Source organism: Palaemon carinicauda, chromosome 13, assembly GCF_036898095.1.
Source record: "Palaemon carinicauda isolate YSFRI2023 chromosome 13, ASM3689809v2, whole genome shotgun sequence".
NCBI lineage: Eukaryota > Metazoa > Arthropoda > Malacostraca > Decapoda > Palaemonidae > Palaemon > Palaemon carinicauda.
The window spans coordinates 13558337-13585836 of NC_090737.1; the positions used below are offsets into that span (position 1 = coordinate 13558337).

Here is a 27500-nt window from a genome sequence, read left to right on the forward strand (position 1 = left end):
AAGTTCAACGCTTTTCAGGACGAGAGAGAGAGAGAGAGAGAGAGAGAGAGAGAGAGAGAGAGAGAGAGAGAGAGAGAGAGAGAGAGAGATCCTCTGTTAATACCATCGGCAGCATTCGAGGGAATGGAAAGTTTTTTTCTATTCCTCTTTTTTTATTTTAGTTCGAGCAAATCTCGACGCTTTCAAGGAATGGCGAAATGTCTTGAACTCCTTTCCAAAGCATTTAGACCTTTCTCTCGCACTTTCTCCATATAAGCCTCAAAAATGTTGTCCACTAAAATAAACTTCTCTCTCTCTCTCTCTCTCTCTCTCTCTCTCTCTCTCTCTCTCTCTCTTAAATGATACCTCTGTATGTTTGTTTCTATCTATAAATGTTTAGTCTCTCTCTCTCTCTCTCTCTCTCTCTCTCTCTCTCTCTCTCTCTCTCTCTCTCTCTCTCTCTCTCTCTCTCAAATATTACGTCAGCATATGTTTTTCCTTCTATAAATGTTTAGCATCTCTCTCTCTCTCTCTCTCTCTCTCTCTCTCTCTCTCTCTCTCTCTCTCTCTCTCTCTCTCTCTCTCTCTCTCTCTCTCTCTCTCTCTCTCAAATATTATCTCTGTATGTTTGTTTCTATCTGTAAATGTCTAGCATCTCTCTCTCTCTCTCTCTCTCTCTCTCTCTCTCTCTCTCTCTCTCTCTCTCTCTCTCTCTCTCTCTCTCTCTCTCAAATATTACGTCTATATATGTTTGTTTCCTTCTATAAATGTTCAGCATTTCTCTCTCTCTCTCTCTCTCTCTCTCTCTCTCTCTCTCTCTCTCTCTCTCTCATCGATGATATATCCGAGATACAAACATCAATCAGGTGTTCATTGTAGCTCTCATAAACGAAGGAGACCTAGGTTCGATCCCCGAACCAGGCAGTAACGACATGGGCTCTTTTTGTTTTTGATTGGAGAGAGAGAGAGAGAGAGAGAGAGAGAGAGAGAGAGAGAGAGAGAGAGAATGACCAGTGTGATGCTAAAATAAATATATATAGAAAATAAAATTATTTTTATGGATAAATCACACATCAGCAAAATAAAGCTTTTTATGAGAAATTCTCTCTCGCTTTTCCTTCCTCTACTAATGTTTTACGAGTTTTTATTTTCACAATGTCATGATAAAAAAGAGATATTTACAAAAGAATATCCGTTTGCCATTTTCATTATCAAGTGATGACTGGAAATGCTTTTGAAATTTGGAAGTTTATATAAAACTTGTATAATTTAATCAAGATGTGTATTCATACACTTAATAATTTGCATTAAACAAACGGTAAATAACGGGCGATATTTATTCCAGGCGTTTCACCGTTTTTAAAAACCGATATATTGACGTAAAAGAGGGATATTATGGTCACCAACCCGTAAAAGATAGTAACAATGTAAGGTAAAATTACGGTCGCCTGTATTTCACTGAAATAGGATTAAGAACAGTATATTTTTACGGAGAATTTCTGATTAAAATTACGTTTTTTTTTATGTGTATGGCTGTCATTTAAAGTTCGAAAATTTTAATTATTGAAACGAATTTTAAATCATACAAAATTTATTACCCTTAACACAAAATCACAAACACTGAAATGAAAGGAGGAATATAAGGTCACGAGTCGGGAAAAACAGAAGGAATATAAATAATGGATTTGAAAAGATTGAAATAATTGCAAAGGATGGAGCATTTCAAAGACCAATACAATGTATATCTTTTACATTTATAAAATTTATAAAATCATAAACAAAAGTAATTATTTTTCTCGTGATATTATGTATCAAACAAATTCACTAGAATTTTCAACGGTTGGAATAATGTTTGACATACATTCATGAATATATACATTCATACATAAATTCATATACATAAACATATATGTTTATATATGTATATATATATATATATATTTACAAATGTATGTGTATATATATATAGCTGTACATATATATATATATATATATATATATATATATATATATATATATATATATATATATATATATATATATATATATATTTATTTATTTATATATATATATATATATATATATATATATATATATATATATATATATATATAATTCCCATATACACATGTGTGTATATGTATATATGTATATATGTATATATATACATACATATATATATATATATATATATATATATTTATTTATTTATTTATATATATACTTGTATATACAGTATATGTGTGTATATATATATATATATATATATATTATATATATTTATATATATATATATATATATTATATATATTTATATATATGTATATATATATATCATATATATATGTATATATATGTATATATATATGTTTATATATATGTATATGTATATAATGTCTGTAAGTTTATATATGTATACACTATTAGGAAATGTATACGTCATACTACCAATTCGTGTTCAGTCATTTATATAAAGACGTCAATAGTAACTTTTGTGTCATCTATAACAAATTTTACGCATCAAAAATGGGAATCCAGAAATTAAAATGGCCAAACTTTTTCGATGTATGATAATACTGTAGCATCGGTGACGTGAAAGATGCTTAGTATGCATTAGAAAAATATAAGGCCAGAGACTCCTACTTCGCTGTGCTGTATTTTCGTATAATGGCATTTGCTATATTTCAGGATAAAGAGATAATTCACATTTTTTATGTATTCGTTTACCTAAACGAGGAATCATCATCATCATCATCCTCTTCATCATCATCATCATCATCATCATCATCATCATCCCCTAAACCTTTTGACGCAACGGGCTTCGGTTAGATTTCGTCAGTCGTCTCTTATCTAGAGCTTTTAATTCAATACTTCTCCATCCATGATCTCCTACTTCGCGCTTGCCATGTAGGCCTGGGTCTTCCACCCCTTCTAGTGTCTTGTGGAGCCCAGCTGAACGTTTGGTGATCTAATCTCTCTTTGGGAGTGCGGAGAGCATGCCCAAACCATCTATTCGGATATTGTTAAAATGACTATCGGATCTGGAGTATTCAGCCATTTTTTTTGGTGGGGGGGGGGGTTTCAACAGATCAGAATTTTAATTTTAACGAAATCCTATTTTTTTTTTTCTATCTGAGAACGTTGCGGTATATCTTCTTTGTATTGTTCATAGCCTTTTCAATACTACATACGTGCTGTACAGAGTCATTTAGTCAGATATTCATGTTGAGTCCTTTTTCCAGATACTCAAGCGAACAGATTGCAATCAAAAAGGTCGTTACCGAGACATGATAACTTAGCAGAAATGATTATGGGAAACAGAGAAAGTTCACTTCCTATAGAATGTGTACACAGTAAAAGCTTATTTTGTTTGCTACTTCATAATCAAAATGTCTAAGAAGGGCAATTTTCCCCCTCCCCTATTATTTTGTACCAAATTCTTATTGGAACTGAATTATTTTCCGTGCCTAATCCTCGCTGAATCAAAAGAGACGTTTTACATCATCCCAGTGAATTAAAGGGCAACTGTTACCAAAATAAATTCCAATGCAACAAAACCAGGATGTCCTTTTATACCTAATTTCTATGAAATAAAACCAACCTCGTTGCAACTAACCCCTTTTTGGATCAGAATATTCCAACTGAAACAGATAGTTTCTACGTACGCTGTCATATCAAAATGCGCTTTTCAACCTGAACGGTGTTTGTATATTGTGTTTTTAAGCTAAACATTATCATTATTATTATCACTAGCTGAACTACTGCCTTAGATGGAAAATCAGATTGTTATAAGCCCAAGTCTCTAGTCTTGGGTAGTTCCATAGCCTCTGTACCATGTTCTTCCACTGTCTTGGGTTAGAGTTCTCTTGCTTGAGGGTACACTCGGGCACACTATTCTATCTTCTTTCTCTTCCTCTTGTTTTGTTAAAGTTTTCATAGTTTATATAGGAGATATTTATTTTTATGTCGTTACTCTTATATTTTATTTTTCCTTGTTTCCTTTCCTCACTGGGCTGTTTTCCCTGTTAGAGCCCCTGGTCTTATAGCATTCTGCTTTTCCAACTATGGTTGTAGCTTAACATTTAATGATGATGATGATAATGAAGGGCTCCAACATGGAAAATAGTCCAGCGAGGAAATGAAATAGGTTAAAATATAGAATAGCATGCCTGAGTGTACCCTCAAGCAAGAAAATTTCAACCCCAGACAATGTAAGACCATGGTACAGAGGTTATAGTACTGCCTAGACTACAGAACAATTTTTGAATTTGGAATGTCCTAGAAAAGTTGCTTACCAAACCTTGTCTCTCTTCTACCCATACAAAGTGGAAAGTAATCACTGAACAATTACAGTGTAGTAGTTAACCCCTTTGAAAACAATGTCAAGAGGATCAAGAGACCACCCAAACCTGATTCCCAATCAGTGCAAATCCCACCTTTTGCCTAATCACCTTTTGGGTTAAAATTATCATTAGGGTTGTGGTGGCCGATGTGGTAACGTCCCTGAATGGTGATCGCCAGACTTTGTATGTATAGTCAGTCTCCAGGGCATTGTCCTGCTTGATAGGGCAATGTCACTGTCCCTTGCCTCTGCCATTCATGAGCGGCCATTAAACCTTTAAACCTTAAATACCCATTGGATCTGAATGTATTTTTGTGCCTAAAAATACTCTTTCTAACCTAACCGCCCCCCCTCTGAATTCAAGCATTCAAATTTTTATTCTTACTTAATTGAAATAACTCATGTTATCTGATTTCCATTGGCTGAAAAATCCCTTCGCCTCGTAAAATTAAGATATACCATTTGTTTTAGCGTTTGATAAGAAATGACTGCTTCTTGGAGGATGAAACCCGATAAGGAAAGAAGGAAAGGCGAGTGAAATCGGCTTAATTAAGCCAACTCGTAGTGGATTCGTGGAAAGAGACGCTCTGAAAAGAGAGTTAATCGCTTGGAAGAAAAGATACATGGACTTGAATGCAGTTTTATTGGAATCTTCGGTCACCGGGGGAGAGACGAAAACGAAGGCACCGTGAACCGGTAACCTTTGTTGGCTTTCAAAGAAATAAAAAGAAAACATGATATTGACGTATTTTTTCCTCATTTCAGTTTCAGTTTGATCTGAATTTAATGATAGAAAAATTAAGTTTTAAATTTAACTTAAAAAACGCTTGATTATCTTACTATGTCGATTTTGTTTTCCATTTTAGTTTCAGTTTGATCTGAAATTAATTACCGAAAATTATAAGTTTTGAATTTACCTAAAAAAATGTAGAATTATCTTACTATGTCGATTTTTTCCATTTGATATGACTAAGAATGAAGTTAAAAGGGAATTATACGCTGTTAAAATTAACCGTAATTTTAATCGGAAATTCTTCGTAAAAATATACTGTTCTCAGTCGTATTTCAGTAAAATACTGGCGACCGTAATTTTACCCTAATTTCTTTTTATCTTTTACGGATTGGTGACCGGAAAATCACTCCTTTACGTCAATATATCCGTTTGTAAAACGGTAAATGCCTGGCAACATATATTCCAGGATTTTTACATTTTTATTCACGGCAAATTTTTAACAGTGTAGGTTAAGTTACTTACAAAATATTTTGTCTCGTTCAACTCTACTGTTTCCCAAACGCCATTTCTCCAAATCTGAACTCTTTAATAACGTTAAAAGCTGGAGATGATTCTGTGCAATGTCTATTTTAATTCCATAATGAACTTTAACGAGTTAACAAAAAAAAAAAAAAAAAAAACTTAAAGACGGTTAAAAACTGGAGACTATTCCGAGCTGTGCCGGAATCATCATATCGGAACAGCCGAGATTAATTTAAACTTTCCAGACGAATTGTTCCGAAGTGGATTCAGAGTAATTGGCATGAAGTTCACTTGACATCAGCTCCATGAAGCTTGGACATCTCAGACTAATTGGAAGTACGACCCAGACATTTTCTTAATTAGGGATGATGACGACTTTGTTCCGTCATTATTGTTAAATGATGTATTTTAGGGTTTTTATTTTTTTTTTGTGGTGATAATGTATTTTTTTATGTAACGGTGCACATAAAAAATACATTATCATCACCCCCCCCCCAAAAAAAAAGAAGAGAGAAATACATAATTTAACAATAATGAGAGAACAAAGCGTCGTCATCATACCTAGTTAAGAAAATGTACGACCCAGTCTTTTTCTTAATTAGGGATGATGAGGACTTTGTTCCGTCATTATTGTTAAATGATGTATTTTACTGTTTTTATTTTGGTGGTGATAATGTATTTTTAATGTATCGGTGCACATAAAAAATACATTATCATCACCAAAAAAAAAAATAAGAGAGAAATACATCATTTAGCAATAATGGGAGAACAAAGTCGTCGTCATCATACCTAGTTAAGAAAATGTACGACCCAGACATTTTCTTAATTAGGGATGATGACAACTTTGTTCTTTCTTTATTGTTAAATGATGCATTTTACTGTTTTTATTTTTGTGGTGATAATGTATTTTTTATGTAACGGTGCACATAAAAAATACATTATCATCACCAAAAAAAATAAGAGAAATACATCATTTAACAATAATGAGAGAACAAAGTCGTCGTCATCATACCTAGTTAAGAAAATGTACGACCCAGACATTTTCTTAATTAGGGATGATGACAACTTTGTTCTGTCATTATTGATAAATGATGTATTTTACTGTTTTTATTTTTGTGGTGATAATGTATTTTTTATGTACACCGTTACATGAAAAATACATTGTTATCATCACCACAAAAAAAATAAAATAAATAAAGAGAACTACATCATTTAACAATAATGACAGAACAAAGTCGTCATCATCCCTAATTAAGAAAATGTATAACCCAGACATTTACTTAAGTAGGGATGATGACGACTTTGTTCTGTTATTATTGTTAAATTATGTATTTCAGGGTTTTTTTTTTTTTTTGTGGTGATGATAACAATGTATTTTTTATATACACTTCAAAATTTGCATTAAAAAAACATTAAAAGTCTGGCAACATTTATTTCAGGATGTTTAACGTTTTAAAAACAATTATATTGACGTTGAAGAGTGATATTACGGTCACACACCCGTAAAAGATATCAACACAGTATGTTAAAATTACGGTCGCCTGTATTTTACTGAAAACGGTTGAGAACAGTAGATTTTTACGGAGAATTTTCGATAAAAATTACGGTTTTTTTCCGGACAGAGTAAAGACGTAATGGTTCAAACAGCAAAAAATTTTATAAATTACATATACATGAAAAAAAAATGCATACATTCTTTCACATACATGTTAAGTATAAATGTATGTATGTACACAACAAATGCCGCCTTTTCTAGTCCTCTACAGGACAGAGGCCTTGGGGTTTGGCCAGTTTTTATCACCAAACTGCCAAGTGCAGAATGGTGATGGTGGGAGATTTTTATTTGATCGCTTACGGTAAACCAACGTAGTATGGGTGGTCCTTTCAAGACGTTAAAGTATCCGCACTCAGAAAAATGTATATATATATATATATATATATATATATATATATATATATAAATGTATATGTGTGCTGCATATATACCTTATATTCTATTTATGTATGTATATATATGCTATGTATATATATATATATATATATATATATATATATATATATATATATATATATATAAACAAAATAACAACAATAAGTTCATCGGAGCATATACAGCATTTTTTTTTTATCACGGTTGGGAATGGTCTTAGATTTAAACGCATTTACTTTTAATATCAAAGGAAGATTTGCATTACAAAGATCGTGGATGTTCCATTAAATTCCAAAATTTAATAAAAAGTTTTTTGTAGGAATATATAATGCAACGTTAATTTCCTTTAATTAGGTTCTGTGGTAATGGAAGTTTAACCCAAACTGCCTGTGGATAATTAGTGACAAGAACGTTGTCGTTTGGAAAGCGTTAAAGGTAGCTCATGAATAGCAGAGGCAAAGGACAGTGACATTGCCCTACAGACTGACCATATATCATATAATCAGCGCCCCAAATTCCCTCTCCACCTAAGCTAGGACCAGGGACGGTCAGACAATGGCTGATGATGACTCAACAGATAGACTTATAAGCTCGCCCAAACCTCACAGTCCTTAGCTCACAAGGATGGTAAGGTTGCAGACACAAAACGCACTAACGAGTCTGAGCGGGACTTGAACTCCCGTCTGGCGATCACCAGGTAGAGGCGTTATCAATCAGGCCACAAAAACCCTAAACGACGCATATCACCTAAGAAACCTGATAGTTTAATTAGAGCTGTTTTTGGCTGTGAAAGGAAAGGTTCAAGAAGCAGAGGAAATATAATTTCAAAAAGGAAAAAGTATAAGTATCCCTACACGGAAGGGACTTTTATTCTTATAGGTGAAAATCCTATAAGAATAAGTAAAATCTATATATATATATATATATATATATATATATATATATATAAATAAATTTCTATCGTACCAGCATCGAACCCTAGCCCCTTCAAATGAAATATGTTGCAGACTATAGGCAATCGAATTTGCTCCAAAAATGCTGCTGGCGTTGGATTTGGGGTATATAGTAGTGCTTTTAATTGTAGAGATGCATTTCCTCTAACATCTAATATATTGACTGCCGAACTATATGACATACTAACCGCTATTGAAGAAAGTAGCTTTAAAAGTAGAGGGCAATTTTACTATTTTGAGTGATGCAAGAAGTGTTCTAGAAGCTTCAGAGGTCATTAATTCCAGTAACCCTGTACTTTTAAAGATTTTGGTTGGAATTGTTTTTATATTATTGGACTGAGAGGTATAGCAATTAGATTTTGCTGGGTTCCAGCACACGTAGGTATGTCCGGGAATGAGAAGGCAGATTTACTGGCAAAGGATACTGCAGTCGAGTTGCTATTTCCTATAATGATTTTTGCCTTCAATTAAGAATTTGATTTATCATAATTGGCAACAGCATTGAGATAGTTTGAATGGAAATAAGATAAGAGAAATAACGAATGTTATATCTGCTTGGAGGTGAAATATGATGCCCCGAAAGTGGGAGACTACTGTTTGTCGTCTCGCATTGGTCATTCTCGGTTGACACACGAGTTTCTGATGACGGGGCAACACCAGCCATATTGCGATGACTGTTTTGTACCCTTGACAGTGAGGCACTTTTTGACCAAATGCCCCACTTTTAGTACCTTAAGAAATAAATATCTGTTTGAGGCTCGTGGTGAGGACGCCAGGTTCATCCTTGCCAAGATTCTTGGACAGGATGTGTCGTACCATGCTAGCTGTAATTTAAAATTTAGTTCAGAAACAGGTCTTCTAAAAGCTATTTAACTTTTATATGGACATCTTTAGTTTTATTGTTATAAATTTAATTTCCTTTTATTCTTTATTTATAAGAGATACTATCGGCGTCAATGACCTTCTATGTCAAGATGGCAGAAAATCTCAAACATTCGAATGAGAGGCAAGGGCGCTACCAATCATACCACCAAAAGCTCTAAAAGAAGTCGGATCCCAAGTGCTATCTGCATTTCAGGATTTACCTGGTGAGGCATCAGTCTCATACCAGCTTGTTTTAACCGATTTCCAAACCCAACTGGTGATGGTGATTATTCTTATTATTACTTGCGAAGCTACAACCCTAGTCGGAAAAGCAGGATGCTGTAAGCCCAGGGGCTCCAACAGGGAAAATAGTCCAGTGAGGAAAGGAAACAAGGAAAAATCAAATATTTTAAGAAGAGTAACAACATTAAAATTAATGTATCCTATATAAACTATAAGAACTTTAACAAAACGAGAGAAAAAGAAATAAGATAGAATAGTGTGCCCGAGTGTACCCTGAAGCTAGAGAACTCTAACCCAAGACAGTGGAAGACCATGGTACAGAGGCTATGGCACTACCCAAGACTAGAAAACAATGGTTTGATTTTGGAGTGTCCTTATTCTAGAAGAGCTGCTCACCATAGCTAAAGAGATTCTTCTACCCTTACCAAGAGGAAAGTAGCCACTGAACAATTACAGTGAAGTAGTTAACCCCTTTGGTGAAGAGGAATTGTTTGTTAATCTTAGTTATGTCAGGTGTATGAGGACAGAGGAGAATATGTAAAGATTAGGCGAGACTATTCGGTGTGTGTGTGTGTAAGCAAAGGGAAAATTAACAGTAACTAGAGAGAAGGACCCAATGTAGTACTGTCTGGCCAGTCAAAATATCCCACAACTCTAGCGGTAGTATCTCAACTGGTGGTTGGTGCTCTTGCTAACTTACTACCTATGATGGTAGGACATTTTAGTGTGATTACCAACGGGAAACCAACTTTGTGTGGGTGGCCCTGAATACTAAAGCTTTGCTGATCATTGTGATACACAAACCCTTTCACCTAAGGTAAACCCACTCAGATTATATATATATATATATATATATATATATATATATATATATATATATATATATATATATATGTGTGTGTGTGTGTGTGTGTGTATATATATATATATATATATATATATATATATATATATATATATATATTGTAGGCTATATATATGTATACTGTATATACGTATGTATATTACAGTAAGTTTAAGAGTATTATATATACAAGTCCCTCAATCCCAACACGAGAGAAAACAGCACATATATTACATTTTTCTAATGCATAATAATAAGACCCTCCTTATCCTTGGAGCTTTCCTCATATATTTCAAAAGATTCTTCCTTCTAATTTATAGAATATTAGTATCTGGAACCTAGAATTTTTAGAAGTTATCTTTATATGTCTATATCGCACATATAGATAGGTTGATTATATTTTGAAACGTTGAAAATATATGCAATGATTAACAAGTACTGGAATCTGTTCTTAACTTACTAAGGAATTCAAGCAGAGATGTGAGATAAAAACGAAAATAGCTAAAGTGGGGTAAATGAAATTTTGTAATCTGGTAACGTTTAAAGATTAAATATTAAGGTCTATCTACAAAGACTTTTAGTGATGTTCAAATATTATTCGCCTTAATCTTTCCCATAAGACGAAGGATCATCTTGAAGTGAAGCCTTAGGGAAATATCTGTGGGTGGAAAAGGGTCTTGGGAAGAAGGCATAGTAGGAGCTGTCCATAGTAGTGTTTAAGGGTATAAGAGAATCTTTAGCTATGGTAAGCAGCTCTTCTAGAAGAAGGACACTCCAAAATCAAACAATTTCTCTCTAGTTTTGGGTAGTGGCGTAGCCTTTGTACCGTGGTCTTCCACTGTCTTGGGTTAGAGTTCTCTTGCTTCAGGGTACTCTCGGGCATGCTATTCTGTCTTATTTCTCTTCTTATTGTTTTGTTAAAGTTCCTATAGTTTATATAGGTGATATTTATTTTAATGCTGTTACTGTTCTTTAAATATTTTATTTTTCCTTGTTTCCTTTCCCACTGGGCTATTTTCCCTGTTGGGGCCCCTGGTACAGAGGTTATGGCACTACCCAAGACTAGAAAACAATGTTTTGATTTTGGGGTGTCATTATCCTAGAAGAGCTGCTTACCATAGCTAAAATTGCCTTATAATTTAGTACAGTAACATAAACAACGGTATTTTCATTGTAACAAATATCGCAAGGGTTGCTGTGGCCTAATTAGTAACGTCTCTGCCTGGTGTTCGCCAGTCGGGGGTTCGAGTCCCGCTCAGTCTCGTTAGTGCTATTAGTGTCTGCAACCTTACCATCCTTGTGAGCCAAGGGGGGGGGGGGTTGGTGAGCCTATAGGTCTATCTGCTGAGTCATCAGCAGCCATTGCCTGGCCCTCCCTGGTCCTAGCTTTGTCGGAGAGGAGGCTTGGTCGCTGATCATATGATATATGGTCAGTCTCAAGGGCATTTTTCTTCAGATAGGGGACTGTCACTCCCTTGCTTCTGCCATTCATGAGCGACCTTTAAACCTTTAAACTGTGATTAATGATGTTAGTTTCATTTATATAATTGCCCTGTTCATCATCATCATCATATCCATTCTCATTATCATTTTTGTTGTTCACAAATAAAAAGAAACGGTTATCCGAGCATTTTCATAACATTAGAATACATTAATGATAAAAAGTGAAGCAGTGTCAGTGGGCTGTGCTTTACCGGACACCAACTAATTACGTGCCTGGTCCCCAGAGTACCTTTTTGCAGTTCATATTTTGAAAGTCATTTTGTATTCGCGTCTCTTTTTTTTTAATAGCAGTTTCGGCATTATCCTGTTGGTTGCAAGAAAAAAAACAGGGCGCATGGGGTCTCTGATTGAGGTCGTTTGTCGTTCCATTAATGTTTGCATTCATATTTTAACATGTTACAAGTTTCATGAAATGAAAGATATAAATAAGCAACAAATATATCCCAAACAGTGTCTGCCACTCTCTCTCTCGACAGTAAGTAGTTCCAGAATAGGCTAAATTTCTTCCATAGAATTCATTAAAAAGAAAAAAAAAACTTTAAAATGTATCAACATTTGACATCAAATGGAGTTTGAAATTTTTTTTCTTCTGGTTTTCCATCTCAGACTAATTATCAGGAAGGAAATATGCAATTAGTCGATGTGTATATAGTTGACCAAACATTAAGTTAACTCGATTTTAGAAATACATAAGAACGAGAATTTTCCAAAATTCTTACCTGGTATGTAAGAAAGATACAGCATCCGTGAAACCGACTATTAACGAATGCATATATTCGGCCATGACATTCAGATAGCAATTAGCAGAAAATATTTGATGCTGTTGCAGATTATCATTCAATGTCAGATTCGTTGTCTGTTAACCCAGAGATAGATTCTAGTTGATTATTTCATTTAATGACGTTATAGTCAACAAATGATAGGAAATAATCCCGCTGAAAATTGTTATGTCGTTACACAACTAATGCTTTTTTCATAAACCAAATGTAATCTTATATTTGAAGAACAGATATTGAAAAAACAAAAACACCATAACTCAAAATACTTTTTCCTGATGAAGATATTTTTAGTATTATTAATTTCTTTATTTATTTATTTATTATTATTATTATTATTATTATTATTATTTTATTTTTATTATTATTATTATTATTATTATTATTATTTTTATTATTTTTTATTATTTTTATTTGAAAAAGTAGGATGCTATAAGCCCGAGGGGTCCAACAAGGAAAAAAAGTCGTGAGTAAAATAAATAGAAAAATAAACGGCACGAGAAGTAATGAACAATTAATATAAAATATTTTAAGAACAGTAACAACATTAAGATAGATCTTTCATATATAAAATATGAAGAGAGACTTATGTCTACCTATTAAACATGAAAACATAAAATAAATTTTACTCACATAATTATCGTTCAAGAAACATTTGTGATATTTGTTTCTAAACCCCATAGAAAATATGAAGAGAGACTTATGTCATCCTCTTCAACATAACATGAAGTCAATTTTACTCACATAATTAAATATCCTTCAAAAAACCTTTGTTATATTTATTTCGAAATCCCTTTTATGTATCATCCGCTCCTTCGCCCATTACCTACACGAAACTACACCTAACTACCGCCCACCATTGATGGGAGACATTAAGCGCCATGCCACACTTCATATCCGACAGCAATAGAATTTCGGAAAGGATGGGAAATGGACCCTTAGGGTCATAAGGTCAGAAAGGCGAAGATCGTTTGCTGGACATAATGGTTTCATCTCATTGCTTCTTAATGAAAGTGGAAAGTCGTTGGCTATATACTTTTGAAATTTGGGTATACTTTCAATTACAAAACACTGTTAAATTTGCATTAAAAAACGGTAAATTCATGGCAACATTTATTCCAGGATTTTTACCTTTTTAAAAACTTATATTGGCGTAAAGGAGTGATAATATGGTCACCAACCCGTAAAAGAAAATAATAAAGTAGGGTAAAATTACGGTCGCCTGTATTTCACTGAAATACGTCTGAGAATAGTATATTTTTACGAAGAATTTCTTATTAAAATTACGGTTTTTTATTTAACAGTGAACGAGTTGTGTTTGCATGTGGACGTATTTACAGAAATACTAGTTGGTCAGACAGTTTGCAAGGAAAGCGATAGTCACTGTAAAAAGAACAAAGTATTTTCCCAAATGTCTGCACTATGAACCCCTGCCATCATGTATTCATCTGTATGCTTATGTTAATCTATTTAGAACTCTCTCTCTTTTATGTATATACATATATATATACGTATATATATATATATATATATATATATATGTATCTGCCTTTCTTCATCTATTCATATATATGTATGTAGCGCTCTCTCTCTCTCTCTCTCTCTCTCTCTCTCTCTCTCTCTGCCTTTCTACATCTATTCATATGTACATAGCTCTCTCTCTCTCTCTCTCTCTCTCTCTCTCTCTCTCTCTCTCTCTCAAATCTGCATCTATTCATTTACATGTATATAGCTCTCTCTCTCTCTCTCTCTCTCTCTCTCTCTCTCTCTCTCTCTCTCAAATCTGCATCTATTCATTATATGTATATAGCTCTCTCTCTCTCTCTCTCTCTCTCTCTCTCTCTCTCTCTCTCTCTCTCTGTTACATATTTTATTCCTTATATGTCTCCATTGATCATGCTTTACTTTAGACCTTCATGCAATATGGAAAAACACAAAAACAAACAAATTTCCTGACTGTCTGTCCGAGTGTCCCTCTCATGCCTAGGAGACCTCCAAGCCATTTCGAAGTCTCTCCTCTTCCCGGATTTTCTTCTTCATCAACATTTATTCGAAATTATAATTAAATTCCGGTGTACGCCCGTTGCGAAGCTTCCCTCTTCCTGAATTATTGTCTTATTTGGCAAAGCTAACAAAATTTCTTCGTTAAAGATACGTGGAAACTTTTCTTTCAATGTTGCTAGAAATGACGTCATGTAAGAAGGGTAAAATACCAGGAATTTAGCTGTGGCCAGAAATGAAAATGTTCCAATTCCATTATATTAATTCTCTAAATAGATGGAGGTAGAATACAATAGAATACTCGGTATTATGTGCTACTGGTCTTATGCCGGAATAGGAAAGGAATTAAGAAACACAAACAGACAAAAACATATATATATATATATATATATATATATATATGAAAGTAAGAAAAAGTTATAACGTCGAAAATAAGAACGCCTTTACACATATCTGATGATTACCTGTTTAAAGAAAAGGTTCAGCCAAATATAGTGTAGAAATGTAGTTTAGATAAAAAAGGAAGTTTGAGAAACATATCTAGAGAAATTTTGTAATCTTTGAACTAGGGTCAAAGAAACGTGTGTCAGAGTAGAAGGGGAATTTCAAATTTAGATGATGAGTGATAGTGACAGTGGTGGGTGTTTGTAAGTATAAGAGGGTAGGAAGAGTATGTAAGCAATAGGGTATATGGTGGAACAAGGAATTTGCTTTGCTTGTTTGTTTGTTTTAGATTTACTCAGCCTTAAAATAAGGGGCCATGGGCTCTTGCGTTGGCAGCACATGAGGAATTTGGTGATGGTAAATCGACTCTTGAGCAATTAATAGTGTGTTTCGAATGTATGGTATAGAATATAAATAATAGGTTGTTTGAAGGTTTAAAGGCCGCTCATGAATGGCAGAGGCAAGGGACAGTGACATTGCCCTATCAAGCAGGACAATGCCTTAGAGACTCACCATATGTACATATGATCAGCGCCCAAGCCCCCTCTCCACCCAAGCTAGGACCAAGGAGGGCTAGAAAATGGCTGCTGATGACTCAGCAGATAGACCTATAGATCCCCCCCCCCTCCTTAAGTCACAAGGATGGTGAGGTTGCAGTAACCACCACAACCCTAAGAGTAATTAAGAGTTTAAATAATCAAAGTAGAACATGTATTAGTTTTTTATGGGAAATGTTTAGTTTGGAGTGAAAGTTGGTCTAAGATAAATGTGTGTTATTTTTCTATGACTGATCAACATCCATATGGATTGATTTTTGCATTTAGTGAAAAGAAAAAAAAAAAGAGACCAGTGGATGTAGGCATAATGTAGTGGTGTAAAAAGAACATGTGTTGTGAATGGTGGGTGAAATGTTTAATGTTTGTAGAAGGTACTGTGCATATTTTATTTTACAAAGGGCACATACATCATTGATGAGTTATAGAATGAATGTGGTAATGACAAACCTTTGTAATTGGAAAAGGCATATTGTATATGTATATATATATATATATATATATATATATATGTATATATAAATATATATACATATATATATATATATATATATATATATATATATATATATATATATATATATATATATATACACAGTATGTATGTATGTATGTGTGTGTGTGTGTGTGTGTGTGTACGGTGTGATAGTGAAAAATACATTCATGAATAAATTGTGCCTGCCAATTTCACCAACCCAAAAAAAATTCTCAACTTCTAAACAATACTTTTTCGATACAAACAAGCACTAATGAAATAAGGCGTTCTATATTTGTTATTCGCCGTTCTACTGTACATACTGAGTGCAATTTTGTGCATCCAATTACAGAACAGAATCATCAAGTAATTATCTTGTCTGCCCGTATGTCTCTGTTCACTAATTTCAATGTTCCTCAGCACACTAAGGCTAAATTATTCTAAAGCAATTTTGGTTTAATGTCTTTGAAGATTAACACTACACGCTTATATATATTAGTGTACCCGAGCCGTCAAATGTGACTTCTAAATATTTAGATAAATATGCACACACGCGCACACTGATTCAACACATCCCACCCCCAGCCCTTGCCAAACTACAACCCGCTGGTTTGTTAATTTGTGGGAGAGTATGGTCTCTAAATGTACATCTGGGGCACCATCTCTCACTAGGGTAGGACCATTCCCTTTCTTCCTGAGCGTGACTCGATATATGTATACACACACACACACACACCCATATATATATATATATATATATATATATATATATATATATATATATATATATACCCTCTATATAATAAAGAATAAGTTTGTGACTTTACATATATGTATATATATATAATATATATATATATAATATATATATATATATATATATATATATATATATATATATATATTATCTCTGGCTAACGGGGATAGAACATTTCGATTGTGTGTCCATATGAGGAATTCATCACCATGTGATCATGTATGTTCCACAAACCCATTTTGGTTTCAGAGTATGGGCAAACTGACTACCTCATCTAACCTAAGCGTGATCCTTCAAAATTATTAATGATAAAATATAAAGGAAACAACATAATGTGGTAGGTTGTAACCTTTTAAAGTTAGGGATAAATTATCTTGTTGACAAAAAGGTTATGGCTAATAGAAAACGGAACGAAGGGGTTACGGCCAATAGAAAACGGACATAATTGTAAAAAACGTTCGCACAACCTATTTTCTCATTCTAAGGGCGTTAAATAAATCTGTCTCATGAGAACATCCTGTTTACAGCTCTTGAGAAGAGGTTTTATAGTTATTTTTTATTGAAAGGCGTCTACTGTGCAGTGACGGATTGTTGGAACTGTAGACGTATAGTGCTTATTCATATATGAAAAGTGTAGTATATAAGTGTAAATAATGTATGTATAATTTTGAAAATTAAATTTAAAGGGAAAAATATATTTTCAGGATCAGCCACATAACCCTAAACACTATTTTGTACTTCTTAACCACATCCTCCAGTTCCAACGAGTTAATGATTCAAAACTAAAAATCACACATTTCTTTGTTTAATCATAAGTCTTTTCACATATTTTTTTTTCAATTACTTAAAGAAATTCTACATTTATCGATATTTTCCTCTAAGTCGCTGGTCTTTTAAAGTACGGTCCTCGGACACCCCTTTAAGGGTATACTCGGACGCGAACGACCCCGACGCCAAAAAAAAATTCTTGAAAAATCAGTTTTTGCAGTAACCTCCTTTTTTCTTTTGCCAAAAAAAACTTCAATGAATGCTTAAAACAACTGTAAAGATAAATACTACTCATCTGCAGAAAAACTATTTATTATAAATATTTTAAAAAATTAAGTAGAAAAAAAAAGACCTGACATAAAAATTCATAAAAAAAAAGTTTATACATATATACACAAATCCTTTTAGGAATTGATTCTTGAATGTTTAGGACACATCTTGATGTATTTTGGATGAAGTCAGACCCATGGAGGTGAAGATCTGAAATGAGAAAAAAAGGGTAACTTTTTTTGGCCAAAAAAAATTGTCCAAATTTCATGAATTTTTTTGGGTACCCAAATGAAATAGGAAGTGGCTAATTTTTTTAGGGAATAAACATATGTTATCCTAAAATAGAAATATGTAAAATAATCTTCATTATTTTGTAAATTACATTTATATCAGGGGCCATATCTAAAGGTAATTTTTTGAGTACTTGGAAATTTCGTAAAAAAATACATATATTTAATATATAATATAATATTTATGCAGGTAAAAATATACCAAAATATCACAAATTCTATAGGGAACAAGAATATATATAGATAGGGCAGCTTACGCTTCGGATATGTCCACAAAATGGCCGCCAACCACACTGACTCAGACTCCCTAATCTGCCACTTGAAATGTAGGAAGGGTATGTCAATTTCAAGGTGTTATTTACTAATCTAATTATTATTGGATATGCATAAAAATTGTATGGTGGGTTGCTGGATAATTGTCGATTATTTTACGACTATAAAATTAAAATTCTGACCCAAAAAATTTTTTTTGAAGGGAAATAAAATCGAAAAAAAAAATGTAAAACAATATTTTAGCTAGAAAAATTTGATGATATTCAATCAAAAAAAAAAGTAAACAAAATTTTCCGACAAATAAACATCTAGAGGAATCATTACTCTGTGATAGTTCCTTAGTACGTAGTAATTTTGAAAGAATTGGGAAAAAACGAAAAAATGGCAATCACCGGAAAATCGAACACATACCTATATATACGCCATATCTGGCTAAAAAAAAGATAGGCATGGGTAGCCAGATCATCTAGAAACACTTTCCAACACTATAAAAATATAAGTTTTGCGACACTACTTGCCAATTCCTTACGGTAACATGACTAAGCAAAAAAATGCAAAACAAATAAAAAGGGGCACTCGTGGAAAAATGGCCATTCTAATATACGGCATTTCAGAAAAAAAAAATTTCAGCCACGTGCTAGGCAAACCATCAAGGCATATTTTCCGACAAATAAACATATAAATGAAATATTACTCTGTGATAGTTCCTTAGTACGTAGTAATTTTGAAAGAAATGGGAAAAAACGAAAAAATGGCAATCACAGGAAAATCGAACACATACTTATATATACGCCATATCTGGCTAAAAAAAAAAAATAGGCATGGGTAGCCAGATCATCTAGAAACACTTTCCAACACTATAAAAATATAAGTTTTGCGACACTACTTGCCAATTCCTTACGGTAACATGACTAAGCAAAAAAATCCAAAACAAATAAAAAGGGGCACTCGCGGAAAAATGCCCAACATTCTAATATACGGCATCTCAGATAAAAAAAAAAGACATGCACGTGTTAGCCCAACCATCAAGGCACACTTTCTAACACATAAACATGAAAAAAAATCAATAATATACGGCAATTCCTTACTACGTAGTAAATTTTTACAAATATTGAAAAAAAAACAGAAATTGGCAACCGCAGTTAAATACCCAATATACCAATAACTACGTCGTATCTGACAAAAACAAAATCACGCATGGGTAGCCAGATCATCTAGACACACTTTCCAACATTAAAAAAGCAAAAGTTTTACGACACTATTTCGCAATATCTTACGGAAAAATGACTTGGCAAAAAAATTAAAAAAAATTAAAAAGGGACACTCGCGGTAAAATGCCCGACATTCTAATATACGACATCTCAGATAAAAAAAAAGACATGCACGTGTTAGCCCAACCATCAAGGCACACTTTCTAACACATAAACATGAAGAAAAAAATCAATAATATACGGCAATTCCTTACTACGTAGTAATTTTTACAAATATTGAAAAAAAAACAGAAATTGGTAACCGCAGTTAAATACCCAATATACCAATAACTACGTCGTATCTGACAAAAACAAAGTCATGCATGGGTAGCCAGATCATCTAGACACACTTTCCAACACTAAACAAGCAAAAGTTTTACGACACTATTTGGCAATATCTTACGGAAAAATGACTTGGCAAAAAAATGAAAAAAAATGAAAAAGGGGCACTCGCGGTAAAATGGTCCTCGTGGTGATGAACGACATTTTAACTAAAAAAAAAAACATGCACATGGTAGCCAAACAATCCACCAAGACTTTCCACAACTGATAACCTATACAAGTTGCACCATTCTACGACAATTTCATAATACGTAATAACTTTGATAATTATGCAAACTACCTCAGAAGGGTAAACTCGGACGCGAACGACCCCGACGCGTCTCAGAAATCGGGGAAGGAGTACAGCTACAGCAATGCACATCTGGACACTACTAGAGCGTGTAGGGGAGACACCTCCTGCAGGTCGATCACCCACAAATTCAGTCACAGGGGTGAGTCACGTGAGAAAAACCTGTTTTTTTTTTACGCTCGGGGTCGCAAACGACCCACCGTACCTATCCAGGGTTAAAGGTTTAAAGGATTAAAGGCCACTCTTGAATGCCAGACACAAGGAACAGTGACATTGCCCTATCGAGCAGGACAGTGCCCTAGAGACTGACCATATATACATGTGATCAGCACCCAAGCTCCCTCTCCTCCCAAGCTAGGATCAAGGAAGGCGTAGCACTGACTGTTGATGACAGCAGATAGACCTATAGGCTCTCCCAAACACCCCCCCCCCCACATCCTTAGCTCACAAGGATGGTGAGGTTGCAACGACCAAGGGAACTAATGAGTTTCGAGCGGGACTCGACCCCCACTGTGGCGTTCACCAGTCAGGAACGTTACTACATTGGCCACCACAACCCTTGTGATATGAGCTGATCTCACTGGAAAAGATCTCCTTGACAGGATCAGTATTTATGTAACGTTATTGTAAGCTGAATTTGAAGAGATCACCATAAATTGTTATTAATGATGCTCCAGTATCTTTCCGAAATTTTCACAAAGAAAAAAGGAATAGTTTTTCCCTCACTTACTAAATATTCAAGGAATTGTTCCATGAAACCTATTTTTTCAGATATGTTTTTTGGAAATTAAAGTCAATATGTACATTTCTAATATGTTTTTAGGAAATAAAAGTCAATATGTACACTTGCAATATGTTTATATGAAATAAAAGTCAATATGTGCACATACAAACATGATTTATGATGACGTAAGACAAGATGTTTTGGAAACATATCATAAAAGGGATCACCAAATTAGATCAAAGCTTTGTTTGAGACGAAAATGAAATCTGCTCTTTGCCTGACCATTTATATAAGCCAAGAATTCTGGTATCCGGGGGATAGAAAAAGGTCACGTTATGTAAGTGAGATTGAACCTCCTTTTGTAAGAAGTGAAAATGTTTTTATACTTCTCTTATATTTCCATATAAAGAAATTACTATAGTAGCTTATTTTTAGTGAGGCAGACTTCCACCGACTCGCTGGCAAGGGTGCCCTTTTAGCTCGGAAAAGTTTTTTGATCGCTGATTTGTTAAACAAGACATTTCCAACCAATCAGATAGCAGGAAACTTTTCCGAGCAAAAAGGGCACCGCTGCGAGTCAGTGCAAATGCGCCTCATTAAAAAAAATGAGTATAGTAAGGAGTATGAATGCTGTAATACTAGAGTTAGAAGGTTTAAAGGTCGCTCATGAATGGCAGAAGTGAGGGACAGTGAAATTGCACTATCGAGCAGGACAATGCTCTAGAGACTGACCATATATGCATATGATCAGCGCCCAAGCCCCGTCACCCCCTAAGCTATGACCAAGGAGTGCCAGACAGTGGCTACTGATGACTTCGCAAATAGACCTATAGGCTCCCCCCCCCCATCCTTAGTTCACAAGGACGAATTTGAGGGGGACTTGTTCACCAGTCGGGAACGCTAGCATTTTACGTTAAATGCTTCGTCATTTGTTTCTAATTAATAATTGTAATGTGTAAAATGCATAGAAAAAAACCAAAAATAAGTTTTTAAAATTCCATAACAAAAAAATAAAAGTTCCGAAATGTTATCGGGAATCATCTGTATGTTGTTACTATTAATACTATTATTCTTATCACTCAAAATACTTGACCTATGAAATGGATTTTAAAGAAAATGGCTAATCGTAACAAGCTATGCCTAGTTTTTTTTTTTTTTCTTTTTTGAAAATGAAAAATGCTCAGATACTTCATATGTATTAGATGTCTTAAACTACTGTGTTTTACTGCTATATTTCAAAGTCCAAATTTTCCAGTACTGTACAACAATAAAGAAAGTTTAATAAACAAGAAGAAACGATGGAAAGAAAATTTCCATTTTGTTTTAGGCGATCCGGTCCGGGCGATATTATAAATAACATCTGCTTCAAGGTGAAAAGAGAAAATCGGTCGGCCATTTTAATATCGTCGATCGCAAATGATGCTTTTATGCAAAAAAGCAGGATAATGGAATGTTTCACTTTACATAAAATTTCCTTTCAAAGATATTGCTCCCTCCTTACCCCCCTCCCCCCCCAGAAAAAAAAGTAATATAAATAAACCATGTGGGTAAACAAGGGAAGAATAACGAACAGATTATTTAGATTATGGATAAAAGATGATTTCTACAACAAAAGTGGATCAATATCAGATAAGAATAGATGATGATGGTATTTACTTCATGGAGTTACCATTTTTCGACAAATTATTATTATTATTATTATTATTATTATTATTATTATTATTATTATTATTATTATTATTATTATTTCATGAAGGCAACTCTATAATTTAAGAAAAAGTTTCTGTAGACAGTCAGTCTCCCAGATTTCCCGAGAGCTATCTGGTCGAACCTCGTAAAGGTAATTCTCTAGGTTCCTACACTGACAACGAATTCAGCTTATTGACAGTTTCTTCTTCAACTTACGGTAGCCCATAGAGTCATAGACTATATTACTCCCTCTTTTTCACAAATTTTACTCTTGAGTTTCACAGAAGACAGTTCAACAACCTACTGAGAACTCATTTCTTATGACTTATGTTCGCATATGCTACTCTAGGCATCTCTTAAAGACAAATCTCCCTACTTCCACCAATCATTTTATCTCATAAGAGCCAAGTCCTTCAACTTTCCATATCTAGCTCCACTTAATTTCCCAAAGATAACTCTGACTCCAAAAGACATTTCTTATACTACTAAACAGTGCCCAGCCTACCAAAAACTAACTTCAAGTTTCCAAAAGATATCTCCCTCTGTTTCCATAAGACATCTTTATTTTGAATTTCCGAACAGGGCTTACAACTTTCCCAATCTAGCACCATTAGTTTTCAAAAGGTAACTCTATGAGCTTACTAAGAGTCAATGGACTCGACCTTCTGAGAACTAACTCCTATGTAGTTAGTATTTTCAGCATACTGAAAACTAACTTCTTCACATTCCCAGATACCAATTCCTCTTTAGCAAAGTAACTTACTTAGGTAACCTTAAAACAACTTCAACTTCCCAATACTGAGTTAACCTTAAAGCAACTTCAACTTACCAATACTGAGTTAACCTTTAAACAACTTCAACTTCCCAATACAGAGTTAACCTTAAAATGACTTCAACTTCTCAATATTGAGTTAACCTTAAACCAACTTCAACTTCCCTCTATCTAATCATGAGTTTCTTTTTGGCAACTTTTTGAGCTACTCTGAAAATAGTCCCTTCGCCTCCCCAACAGTCATCAGTTTCACTTTGGCAACTTTTTGAGCTACTCTGAAAATAGTCCCTTCGCCTCCCCAGCAGTCATCAGTTTCACTTTGGTAGCTTTTTGAGCTACTCTGAAAATAGTCCCTTCGCCTCCCCAGCAGTCATCAGATTCACTTTGGCAACTTTTTGAGCTACTCTGAAAATAGTCCCTTCGCCTCCCCAGCAGTCATCAGTTTCACTTTGGCAACTTTTTGAGCTACTCTGAAATAGTCCCTTCGCCTCCCCAGCAGTCATCAGTTTCACTTTGGCAACTTTTTGAGCTACTCTGAAAATAGTCCCTTCGCCTCCCCAGCAGTCATCAGTTTCACTTTGGCAACTTTTTGAGCTACTCTGAAAATAGTCCCTTCGCCTCCCCAGCAGTCATCAGATTCACTTTGGCAACTTTTTGAGCTACTCTGAAAATAGTCCCTTCGCCTCCCCAGCAGTCATCAGATTCACTTTGGCAACTTTTTGAGCTACTCTGAAAATAGTCCCTTCGCCTCCCCAGCAGTCATCAGATTCACTTTGGCAACTTTTTGAGCTACTCTGAAAATAGTCCCTTCGCCTCCCCAGCAGTCATCAGTTTCACTTTGGCAACTTTTTGAGCTACTCTGAAAATAGTCCCTTCGCCTCCCCAGCAGTCATCAGATTCACTTTGGCAACTTTTTGAGCTACTCTGAAAATAGTCCCTTCGCCTCCCCAGCAGTCATCAGTTTCACTTTGGCAACTTTTTGAGCTACTCTGAAAATAGTCCCTTCGCCTCCCCAGCAGTCATCAGTTTCACTTTGGCAACTTTTTGAGCTACTCTGAAAATAGTCCCTTCGCCTCCCCAGCAGTCATCAGTTTCACTTTGGCAACTTTTTGAGCTACTCTGAAAATAGTCCCTTCGCCTCCCCAGCAGTCAGTCAACACAACCTCGCATGAGCTACATACCTCAACTTCCAAAAACCTACCTCACTCAGTTTGACAAAGACAACTTGAGTTGTAACACTTCAAAGGCAAATTTCTACAAACTCTCATTAGCTTGCTGAAAATCAGAGTGTCATCATTAACTAGTCCTTTCAAAAATATTCTCTTTTTATATGTTGCTGAGGAGGGCAAAAGATCACTAGAATGAAGTTGCGTTATTTTCCCACCACGATATATTTTCTCTTTGTATAATACACAGTAGTGACAGTTACAGGTATAGAAAATAGTGTGTCAGCTAGACTATCGAACTTAAGTCACCGGAAAGGTTGGTTATTGTTCAGTGCTGAAGAGCTATAACATTTGGCATAGTTTTTATGAATCAGGGATTCTAGAATATACTACAAGCTAAGAAGTTTTGCTTTATCGTCTGTTCAAACATGTCAGCTATGTTTTATATACAAGTTTTGTAATTGACTGTATAGTATTTAAACAAAAATTTCAATCATTTATGATTCTTGACAAATACTTTTTTATGCCAAAGTATGAATAAGAGAAAAACATTTTCACATCTTCTAAATGAATTACTGTCGAAAAAGGGGGAGAATTATTGTATAACAAGACATCCCATTAATCAACGCATTTTGAATGTTGAAGATGATTTTTGCTATGCAAATATCCATCGGGTTAACAAGGACAGTACTCTCCGCGTGTGTCAGGAATTTCTTAATTGACTTAATTAAGTTAAGTGACAGTTCACCATTTATAACGGTAACGTATTTAGTTTTCTCATAACTGTATATTAGGTAAAAGGGTCTCGATGAAATGAGAAATAATCATAGAAAATGGAAGCCATTGCTTCCTCTACTCGTCTTCGTATTCGCTAACTTTCATCCAAGGAAAATTAAGTCAAAATCACAGAATTTGCTACAAAATTTCAAATTCATTTTGCACTCCTATCTCGCTTTAGGGAAAAGTACACTCGGACTGCTTTTACTTTCTGATTACGTAATGTCACTTCTGGCGTGTGATTTAATAAAACGAGAAAAGAAAAACGACGCATGGTACAGAGTTAGTCTGAAAAGGAAACTGTGAATAGAGATTCTACACTTTTTTGGCCGGGAGCACACTAGCGACTCTGTGGCACCACAAAGCCACGCCACGTCTGTGGTGGGGATGAGCGACAGAGAGCCACAGTCGCTTGCCACAGTCGCTAGTTTGCGCGGCAAAACTTGAAAACAATGGAAACCTATGGGAGACCACATCCCCGCCTCACGATGCTGTGGCTTTGTGGCGCCACAGAGTTGCTAGTGTGCTCCCGGCCTTAACATAAACCATAAAGACAGGATTTTTCACGTAAATAAAAAGGGCTGACCGTTATACAGTTATACTAGCCTAAACATGAATATACAGTATAAGGTTGTTTGGACCTGCTTTGTGTGTTTGTAAACTCGTTTACTTAATTTTCTCTAAATGTGAACATACAACAAATAATTGTTACCAATATTTTAGAAGTTAGTTTACAATAACTTTAGGAGTAGCATATTTTGAATACGGATAATAAGGAAGAACTTTCAACTACAGGTTTTTCAGTGATAATAACCTTTGTGTATGATATAATGAAAATTATTTCAATAAGAGCAAGATAACGTCCAAATCTATCAACTTATTATTCAATAGTGTTTAAAGTACAAATAGCTGTAAGAATGTTAGTTAAATACATACAGTAGGTAAGCTATCAACAGCGGGAAAATCAGACTCAAGTCAATAGAGGTTAGGCTGGTGGGAGTGGCTTCCTAGGTTAATTATATTGATTGATTGATTTGGAGTTTCCTGGCGTCTAGTGTTATTGACGCAAATGATTATATTGAACTCTAGAACCTTTCAACTGCAGAACTTTCTGTACTGAAAGTTGTAAACTTTATTTTGATTGTTAATTACTTCAATTATTTCCTTGTTTCCTTTCCTCACTGGGCTATTTCCCTTGTTGGAGCCCCTAGGCTTGTAGCATCCTGCTTTTCCAACTAGGGTTGTAGCTTAGCAAATAGTAATAATAATAATAATAATAATAATAATTAGTCCACAGAAATCCAGTTTAATGTTGCAAAAGATCCTCGTTGATAGGTATTGTAAACCATCGATTAGTAGGAAGTACTGTAGTAGGTCATTCATCATCCCAAAAAGCTAAATAGAGATCTCTGGAGAGGTGTGGACTAGTTAAACTAGCAAAGTCAGCTACAAATATGTAAAAACAAGATAAGATATAATTATCATAAACTAATCTAACTAAAAGACTTTTACTGAATGTTTAATGTTTTTATTTCTGAATTGCAGATTCTCCTTAAGGAGGTCAGTGGATGGAAGAATGGCTTTCCAGCATGAAGACCACATTCGTGTCTTCTCAAATGGCTTTCCAGCATGAAGACCACATTCATGTCTTCTCAAATTAGACATATCTGATCTCCTAACCTGCGCTCAGCTAATGGAATCACAGTGTAGCAACTACACACAAGATCAGCATGAAGACTCGACCTAAATAAGTGAATTGTACTTTATCACAAGGTAAGTGGTGATAAATTATCTACACGTAAAGTATCTTTATTCCAATATATGAAAGTGTCTTCAAAGCATCATATATTACTAATGATTTTCGACTATTTTATTGTTAATTGGACTGTAATAGATAATATTAATATGCTTTTTGCGTTTTGAGATCTATCACTCGTCATGAATGAAGGATCCGTAAATTTTTATATGGA

The 27500-nt window shown here is 34.5% G+C and overlaps 1 protein-coding gene across 1 annotated transcript in view; it reads right to left on the bottom strand.

Annotated features, from left to right (window-relative positions):
- The window catches only part of LOC137651889 (uncharacterized), a 531410-nt gene that overhangs the window by 273912 nt on the left and 229998 nt on the right, over positions 1-27500 (bottom strand). The window lies entirely within an intron of this gene.